Consider the following 9,195-nt stretch of genomic DNA (forward strand, 5'->3'; position numbering starts at 1 on the left):
GTCTTGGAGGAGTTTGTGACCGTTTGACTTTGTCATTCCTTGGGGTGCCCTGGTGAACAGGCATTCCCCCAGATCTTGATGTACACCCCTTTATATACTTATAGGAAGCCACCAGGTTCTGTTCTATCCTGACCTCCCCCTTTATTGTCTCTTTCTAGTCTTTGACCGGGTTGAAGCACAAATGATATTGTATCCTAAGTTTGGAACATATTTTTCAAAGTCAGAATACTCCCAGAGACCTGTATAACAGCTCCTTTTTTTTTTTTTTTTTTAATCCTTCTAAAGGTATCTTCTTGTTCATGGACACTGAGCTGTATTGTTTTTCATGAAATAAATTCCTTTTTAAAATAATGTCTTCAAGCTTTTTTTTCTTCAACAGCTAGAAACTTATTTTTAATAAAAGTGAGGATTATCTTGTATTCACATTAATCCAAGATTTGGGGCTTTATGTAAAAGCACCAAAGGTTTAGTTTTGGAAATTCTCTGCAGTCCTGTACTTGGATTTCCAGAGGTACAATGACTGCCCATGCAGATGTTTACAGGATGGAGGCCTTAAAATATACCATAGCTATCCAACTGGCAGCCAGCAGGCCACATGTGGCCCACGAGAGGTTCAGTTGTGGCCCCCAGTTCAGCTGTGAATCCCTCCAACTGCAACAGTAGCTGGAGTCACTGAGCTCTCCCTCCTTTCTCCAGTTGCTGCTTTACATTCCCACACAACAGAATGGGATGTCGTGGCACAGCACAGTACAGGGAGCTCAGGGTGAAGCAAGGGGTGCAGTGCAACAGCAGGTGCATGGTGCAGATGAGGGGGGGAGGGGTACCTGCACCAGTGCATATGCTGCAGTGGTGGCACAGCTGCACACTACAGCAGGGTGAGAGGCAAGCATGTAGTGCACCCAGGGTAGGGAGGCCTGGCCTGGGGGCCCATGACTTCCACTACTGTGCCTACAAGCCATGAAGCCTCCAGCCACTCAGAAGTTAGAGAGGCCTGAAGTGTATGATACTGGAGGCACAGAGTGCATTTTTCTCTCTGTGGAACATGTTGCTTTAACTCGCTGTATGTGGTTGTAGTCCTGCTTTTAATTTCAGATGAGCTTACTTTTTATGTCTTGTAAGTTTCGTGTGTTTTCAACTTTACTGAAATTTTTTCTTGAAATCATTTCCCTGGTTTCCCAACGAAAAACTGCTTTCTAAAATGGAAACCATGGAATAGTGTAGCTGTTGAGCAAAATGCAATAGAGAATTAGGTTTCATCCTACCCTAGTATGACCCCTAGGCAGAGAGATTCCTGCTTTCATGTTGTAGATCATGTGTAAAACCTGATGCTATGTGGATCATCTGCCGTTGGGTAAGAATATCTAGGGAACAGAGAGAGAGAGTGAGACATTTGCAGAAAGGAATGAAATTCTTGGGATGCAGTCCCATGCTTTCTACAGCAGTGAACATCAATCACACCTTCCAAGAACAGTGTAGCACTGAAAGTCTCCTTTTTTTCTCTTCCTATTTCCTCCCTTCACCTCTCCCTCTCTTCAAACATGCTGTAGCAAATGTAATTTTAGCTTGAAAGTGCAATTGGTCATTGAAAAAGCAGAGGGTTCTATTACATTGTCTGGTTTATTTCTGTGCGTTGGGTCAACGACAGTTTTTCTTTTTTTTTTTTTTTCCTGTTTTACTTTTACAAACAATTTTGTTTTACTTGTGACTTGTGATCTGAGAGACTTAACTGTATTTTTTTTTAGTCTTAGAGACAGTTTGGATATTGGTTACATTTGAGATCATAAAGCTTCTAAGTGTTTATCCTCTATGGTCCACTTCTCAGTGAATTCTTTGTCTATCTAGAAGACATTTGCATAAATTAGGAGGCTGAGCCATTATATATTTATTCTTTTAGTATACACATGCTAAAAAATAGAGAACTCAGCATGGGTTGACAAATCATCTAGCATGTCATTATCCAAAAGATTTACTCAGGGGAAGTAGGTTATTTAGAAGGGTTGACAAGGTTGCATTTTAGGTACAAACCTTGGATTAGCAAAGTGTTTTCCAGTTTTTGAGTTTTCAACTTTTTTTATATTTTTTTAGCCAAATTTAATTCTTGTCAGAAAATCTGAATGAAGAAAATTTTCATTGGAATCTTTTGTGAATGCATTTTAGAAGCTTCTAAAACTGTCCTGAGTGCATCAAAGGCTGGGTACAGGTAAAAACATGCATCCAAACCTTTTGTTCTCCTGTTGCTCAACCTTTATGCTAGGAATAAATCATACACAGTTTTTTACTCCATGGCTCCCAGCTGTATTCATATACTTGTATTTATGGGCAGATGGGATGCAGACATGTGAAGCTTCCTAAAAGTTGTAGATGTCTTTAGCATTTTCCTCTGAAAAATACTAAGATAAGGTGTCAGGGGAAAGCTAATTTAACTTTTTCAGATTTTAGCCTTTGATTAAAAATAAGTTTCAGAAACACTTCCAGAAAGGAAGCTCACATTCCCTTCCTTCAGTTCAGAATGTTCTCAGAAAGATAGCACTGCATCAGTTACCCTCCATTCATATTTGGGAAGCTTAGATTAAGTTTCTTGCTCATCCATGTAAGTTTTTGCTGTTTTCTTTGCACAAGCAGATTTAGTAGCTGTCATCTTACTTGTGTTAATATTTAATTGCACAGGACTTATGTGTTTTGTTTTGTTTCGTTTTTGCCCCATCCTTTGATCCATGATAACCTTAAGACTGTTGAACGAAATAAAGAATTAATTCCGTCCTTGGAATCTTGTAGAATACAGCATAAGCATACTTCATTTGTCAGTTTAAAATCCATGATTAAATCCAAACCAAGATTTGGCAAAACTAATTATTACTGGAAGTAAGTTGTCATTTTATGCCTGCTTAGTCTGTTTGTTATAGGTTAAATAAAAAAAAAAAAAAAAGACTGAATAGTTTTCTCCTTGGATATGAAATCAATAGAATAATAGGAGTGAATCTTTTATGCCAATAAATATCAAAAGGGTTTGTATTTTGCAGACTGCCTTTCCTCATGAATATGAAAGACTACATTTTAATTACTTATGCTGTAGGTAGCGACTAGGAACCTCAGGTAGGGATCCAGACCCCACAATGCCAAGTGCTATACAAAAAGGTAGTTCTTACTACATAGTCCACAAATTAAGTGTGAGCTAAGAATATAAGAAGGCCTATGCTGGGTAATACCAGTGGTCCATCCAGTTTGACAGTGGCAGGAGTGGATGCTCTAGAGGGAGACCATTGAACCAGATATACCTAGAGTGATCTATCCCCTATCCATTATCCTCCATGTCATCTACCTTTATTGGTTTAGAGGCACCAAAGAAAACATCTCCAGCTATTCTGTTCAACAGCTAATAAGACCATATTTACTCAACTATAAGACAACCCCATGATAATTGGACTCTATATATGTAAATTTATAAATTTATTATAATTTTCCAGGGAGGTTTGCTTTGAACTTGTTCTTCTCCCACTGCTACAGCAGGGAAGATAAATTGGGGGGGGGGAGTTATGCAGCATCTTTGACCTGCTCTCCCTCCCATCCTCCCCCCCCCCACTATCAGACCCTGCTCTCACTGAGTGCATGGAAGTGAGAGGCAAATTTGAGAACACTGAATTTGAAATAAATGTGCCTATAGTAATTTTCACCTATGCACATTTCTATGGGGGCCTATAGACTTGGTTCATCCAGACTTGATGCAGTTTACCCTTTTTGAAAGTACTGCAAGTACTGTATGATATTAGTCCAAAGCCAAAGAGTTCATGATTTACTGTATAGTTCATTGGGCTGGTCCCCAGCAGAGGCAGCAGCATTTCAAGTTATAGTGACTGGAACCAGTGTTCTTGTCACAAATCCTGAGTTCCTCCAAAAATGTATATGCAGATGAGGTGCAGGGCAACCTGGTCTGGCCCCATCTCATGGAGGGTGGGGCCACACTAGCCATCTGCAGCAGGCTGAGAGAAGGGGTGACGGAGGGATTTTTGGTGAACCCTTTTGGGCCCCATATGATGTTTGCCAGATATTTAAGGCTGGTGAAGAAACAGGAATAATTGGAAATGGGAAAGAAAGGTACAGCTCAGCTGTTAGAGTAAAAAGGATGTCAAAATGTATTCTGTGTGTAGTGGCTGTTTATGACTTGAAAAAGAGTCAGCGCTAAGGGGGATTGCATACAAGGGATGTTTCTGTACATCTTATTGAGATGGGCTGAACTAATCAGTCCTTGTGATAGGTTCCCATGAGAATGTGTGTCCGATCTGGGCCATTTGTTCTATGGTCATGCTCAGTGTTGGCTTCATTTTATCAACTTTATAGTTGGTTTCCATTACTGAGCATGTGCTGCTTTTGGCATCAGTTTAATGATAAACAATGTGTTTAATTAGATTTCCTTGTATACATATGTAAGATGAGCAGCTTTTTTCCCCGTGCTGATGGGGGTGGGGGAAAATGTACCTCACCTTATTTTTAAGTAAATATAATAGTTCTATCATCCATGAATGTGTCTAGTCCCTTTTTGACTCTGGCTATGCTGTCTGCCTCCTGTGGCAGTGAATTCCAGAAGTTAACTGTATGTTACATTTTTTTAAAGTACTTTCTTTTGTTATTTTAAACCTGTCTCCTCCTAATTTCATTGGTGGCCCATAGTTCTAATGTTCTGGGACCTGATGAATAACAATTCCCTGTCCACTTTGTCCACCCACTTCATGATTTTATAGACCTCAGTCATATACCTCCTCACCCTTCTTCTCTTTTCCAAATTGAAGAGTACCAGCCTTTTTAGTCTTTCCTGGCATAGCAGTGCTCCATACCCTAGATGATTTTGGTTTGCTTTTTCTCTGTACCTTTTCTAATTCTACTACTTCCCTTTGGAGATGTGGAGAAAAATGTACATGGTATTCAAGACGGGAGCGCGCCATGCATTTGTACAGTGGCATGATGGTGTTCTCTGTTTTGTTTTCAGTTCCCATCTTAATGATGTCCAATATTTTATTGGCTTTTTTGGTTGCTGTTGCACATTGAGCTGACTTTTTTTTTAGAGTACTATCTCCAATGACTCCAGAGTCTCATTCCTGAATTGTAACAACTAGTTCAGAGACAACCCTTTGATGCAAAATAGACATAGCCATACTGGGTCTGAAGAACTTTTATACTCAGCCAAAACTATTTGGATACAGTTAATGAGCTGCAAAATGTATCAATGAGTCTAGTTTACGGAAATAACTTAATGATTGTGTTCCTTGGTTCCTACATTTGCTGATGATGATCAACAGGGGAGAGCCATATAGCCTAATTCACAAGGATACTCCAGGCAAAAAACTGCAGAAGTAGAAGAAGAAAACCATTCTTGATGCAAATTTTGTGTTTGAATTTCGGTAAATGACAGCTTGTTTGGTTTTTTTGTATTTTAGGTTGATATCAGCTCAGCTGCCAGAACTTTGCCCCATGACGCTGCAGAGGTCCACATCTTAATGGATTGCTGTAGTCTCCTAATTTCTCCATTCACCCAGTTTCCTGCCTCGTGAAAATATTAGCTAGCACAGAACCTAGAAAAGTTACATGTAAGTCTTAATTCAAGCTCCTTTTTCCAGGAAAAAAAAGCATTCAAAGAATGAAAATACCTTGGGGGGAAAAAAAACCCAGCAATAAATATCATACTTCAAAAAGCATTCTAAAAGCTGTAATTCAACAGAAAACATTAGGTTATGAATAAATGGATACTGAGGACTATTATTTGCTTTTAAAACTAATTAGTGATTGTGAATTTTGTCATTCTGCAGACCTAAGTATTCTGCTACCATGGTAAAAAAACATGTTTTAAATTGAGTATTTGGGGTTTTTTTCCCCCTTTTTTATTTCTGGGTAAGTGTGCGTGTGCACACATGCATGTGCATGTACATGCATGAATGTAATTTAATTTACCTCAGTGAATCCTAATGTCTAGCTTATGCCACAGCACACTCAAACTCATAAAAGGCTGGCTCTTGATATTGTAGTCCCATAGTTGCCCAGCCATGTACATTTTAGGATAGAGTCTTTTCCTCTTGGTTGTACTTTCCCTCTTACTTCCTATTGAGTGACAACCGGTGCATCACTTTTCACCAGATTTTATTTGGATATTGCAAGGCTAGCAGTACCTTTTAAAGCTGAAGTTTTCTTTTATCTATGTTGTGGCTGCAACTTTTCTAGATGTTTTTGTTTTAAGGATGTCAGTGGCTGGTTAAGGGTTGATCAAAGACCACCAAAGAGGCAGTAGGAAAAAAATAACACATTGGATCATAAAACTAGTCACTGGCAGTATCAACCAGGAATAGAACCCAGGAGTCCTGAATCCTAGTCCTTCCCTTAATTATTAGATTGTGCTGCCTCCCTGCTGCTCAGTAATAATGTAACAATGACAGGGGTCCTACATTAGCAGTAACCATATGATAGTTCACGTGTGCTTTCGTGCACACAGAGAATGAGAATATGTTCTGCTGTAGGAAAAATTGCACGTTACTGTAAATGGTGCAAAGGAGTTGATTGAAGCCCCTGTTGGATCAGGACAAAAAGGGATCAGTGATCTGCCTGGAGATGGGCTGAACCCAGTCTGGCCTTGTGAAATCTGTGAGCAGTTTTAAACCTGAAGGGAGGGTTCAGCAGAAAGAGGAAGCTGACTGTAAAGAGTCGTTGCTTTGTTGCAATTATCCTGCGTGCAAGAGGGAGAATGTAAAGGAAGATTTGAGCCTTCTTAAGGATGGAAACCCACAAGCAGCCAAACTTAGGAGAAAGCATGGGCTGAACATTTTTACCATATTTCCTAGTGTATGAAGCACCTTTCCCCTAAAACTCAGCCTGTCAAAATTGGGGGGTGTGTGTTAAGTAGGAAGCTGACTTTCTGCCTGGGATAGAAGAACTCTGCTTTACTTTCTTCTTCACTGTGGAGCAGTTGTTGCATTACTATTTAAGCAACTAAGGGAGTCAGTTGACTGCAGTGATTCAGTCCAGAGGTGCTAATGATTGGTGCCACTGATTAAGCTAACCTTTCTTTGAGGAATCTTGCTATATGTTCTCCATTTCACAGCCTTGGAAACTCTTTAGCCCTCTTCAGAATCATAGATCCACCCATAGGGACCAGTCTTCAGACACAGGTAGCATTTCAGCTGTAGTTAAGCAGGCAGGGGAGGGTGAATCAACTTGAAGATTAGGTTTGTCCCTGCTCTAGGCAGCCATAACTCTGGAAAAATCTTTTTTTCTTCACTCTGCTTTTCAAACGCAAGGTGTTCTGGAGCATACTGTATGTGAGAAAATACAGTAATAAAACTGAATCCTAACTGAAGAGTTTTTTTTGCTGGGATATGAATTGTGCTTCAGAGCAGCTTGAGGACCAGCATCTGAGCAGAGAGACGAATCTGAGCAGCAGATTGTGGTGCTTACTGATTCTCAGCCCCCAGTATGCATTAGTCTCATCCATGAACAAGAAGGAAAATAGGAAAGCTGAGCATGGCTAAAAAAAATGTCTTCAGAAACAGGAGAGAATATTTTTTACATCTGTTAAGATACTGCTGCTTATGTTGCTCTCACTTTTGAGAGCAGAGATGTTGTCCCTCTGGAGAAGGCTAGGCCCTGCATTGCTCGTATTCCATGGCCCTATCTGCACAGACACATGTGACAACCAGCAGCTGGTCAAATAACTCTACCAGAAAAACGTTAGGGGAATCCATGGAATGAAAAATCATGCTGGTGCAAGGTCCAGGACTTGCTGTAGCCTGTATAAGGGCATCTACTATCTAAGCTGCTAGTGTCCCCACCACTAGGATTTAAATCTTGTTGTGTTCTTTGTAATAGTCTTACTGTTATGGTGCTCATTGGCTGCTTACAGACATGGGGGGGAAAAAACCGCAGTGCTTTACTTTCAGCTCAGTGCACCCCTTCGCTGAATGCAGCACGTGCCCAGAAGAGCAATCACATCAGCACGACCTGGCTTGCCCAGCATCTGTATAGCTCATGTGCTTCAGCTATTAGATCAAACTGATTGAATCAGCTTTTAGATAGAACTACCAAAAAGCCCTGTTGATGCATGTGAGCTATACAGATGCTGGCCAAGCTGGATCAAATTGGCATGATTCCTCTTCCAATAAATCGCTAGTTTTTTGTTTTGTTTTTTGTGTTGAGTTTTTTCCATGTCTGTCAGCACCCTATGTTTCCTCACTATAGCCATCAAAATAAAGGCCAAGGTATGAATTTTAGTAAGATGTTTGCAAGTCAGGAAAGTAGATAAAAGTCAAGGAAAACACTGACATGTTTCTTTCTCCAATAAATCAAGGACTATGAACTAATTTGTTGATCATAGAGATTGGCAGTCTTCCCTTATTTTTGTGCATTGGTGTAACAGATTTGCAGTTTGCTATCTGGTAAGAATTTTCTCACTGTTTTTGTTTTATTTCAGATTAGCTAAACCTTAACTAGATAATCAACGTGCATATCTTGGCCCCGAACTAAAAATTCCTATTTAGTATGTATGTCTGTATGTATGCATACGTGTGTGTGTGTGTGTGTGTATTCATATTCCCATCACTGGGTTTTGAACTATGTTGGCAAAATTCTGTCTTTTATTAAAACAGTATAACTTGCATGTGGCTGGAATCAGGGAGTTGTATACATTCTGTTAATACTTTACCTAATACTGTTTGTATAGCTGAAAAGTAGGTATGCAGAACTTCACTGTAGCAATATGACAAAAATCCCTATCCATTGTATACATGTCACTAGATTTTTTTTTTTTTTCAAATACATACTGAAACTCATTTTGAGAGTTTACATATGTATACCCAGGCATGTAGTATGGATCAACTGGCTAATCCTAAAAGGGGTGTTAGTTGAAGCAAAAAATTGTATTTAAAAAATCAGATGTTGGGAAAAGAAGTGTATTAAAAAGGGGCTAAAAATGGAGCTGCAAAAATGCAGACAAACTTGATAGTAAGTGAAAGTCATTTTCAAGCAGGTGGTAATGGGCCCACATAAAATGTTAACGGTGGCATAGGTTCAGTTGCTGATAGATGCGCTGTTAGGCTAGGGACAGACATTCAAAAAGCTTGAGCCTGAATTGATTCAATCTTTGCAAGTTAGTCTAACCTGGCTAGGCTGAACCAGTTCGTGTCGCATAGACATCCACTCAGGACTGAAGAAATACAGGCA

At 39.7% G+C, this 9,195-nt stretch overlaps 1 protein-coding gene across 2 annotated transcripts in view; it reads left to right on the forward strand.

Moving 5' to 3' along the window:
* Window positions 1-9,195, forward strand: part of BACH2 (BTB domain and CNC homolog 2) — a 231,169-nt gene that overhangs the window by 27,673 nt on the left and 194,301 nt on the right. For both annotated transcript variants that reach the window (XM_019520204.1, XM_019520203.1), the window contains exon 2: window positions 5,430-5,579. The gene's annotated coding sequence lies outside the window, so the exon portion shown is untranslated. The remainder of the gene's footprint in view (window positions 1-5,429; window positions 5,580-9,195) is intronic.

This window comes from Gavialis gangeticus, unplaced genomic scaffold (genome assembly GCF_001723915.1).
Source record: "Gavialis gangeticus isolate Ggan-Ray unplaced genomic scaffold, GavGan_comp1, whole genome shotgun sequence".
In the NCBI taxonomy this organism is placed as follows: Eukaryota; Metazoa; Chordata; order Crocodylia; family Gavialidae; genus Gavialis; species Gavialis gangeticus.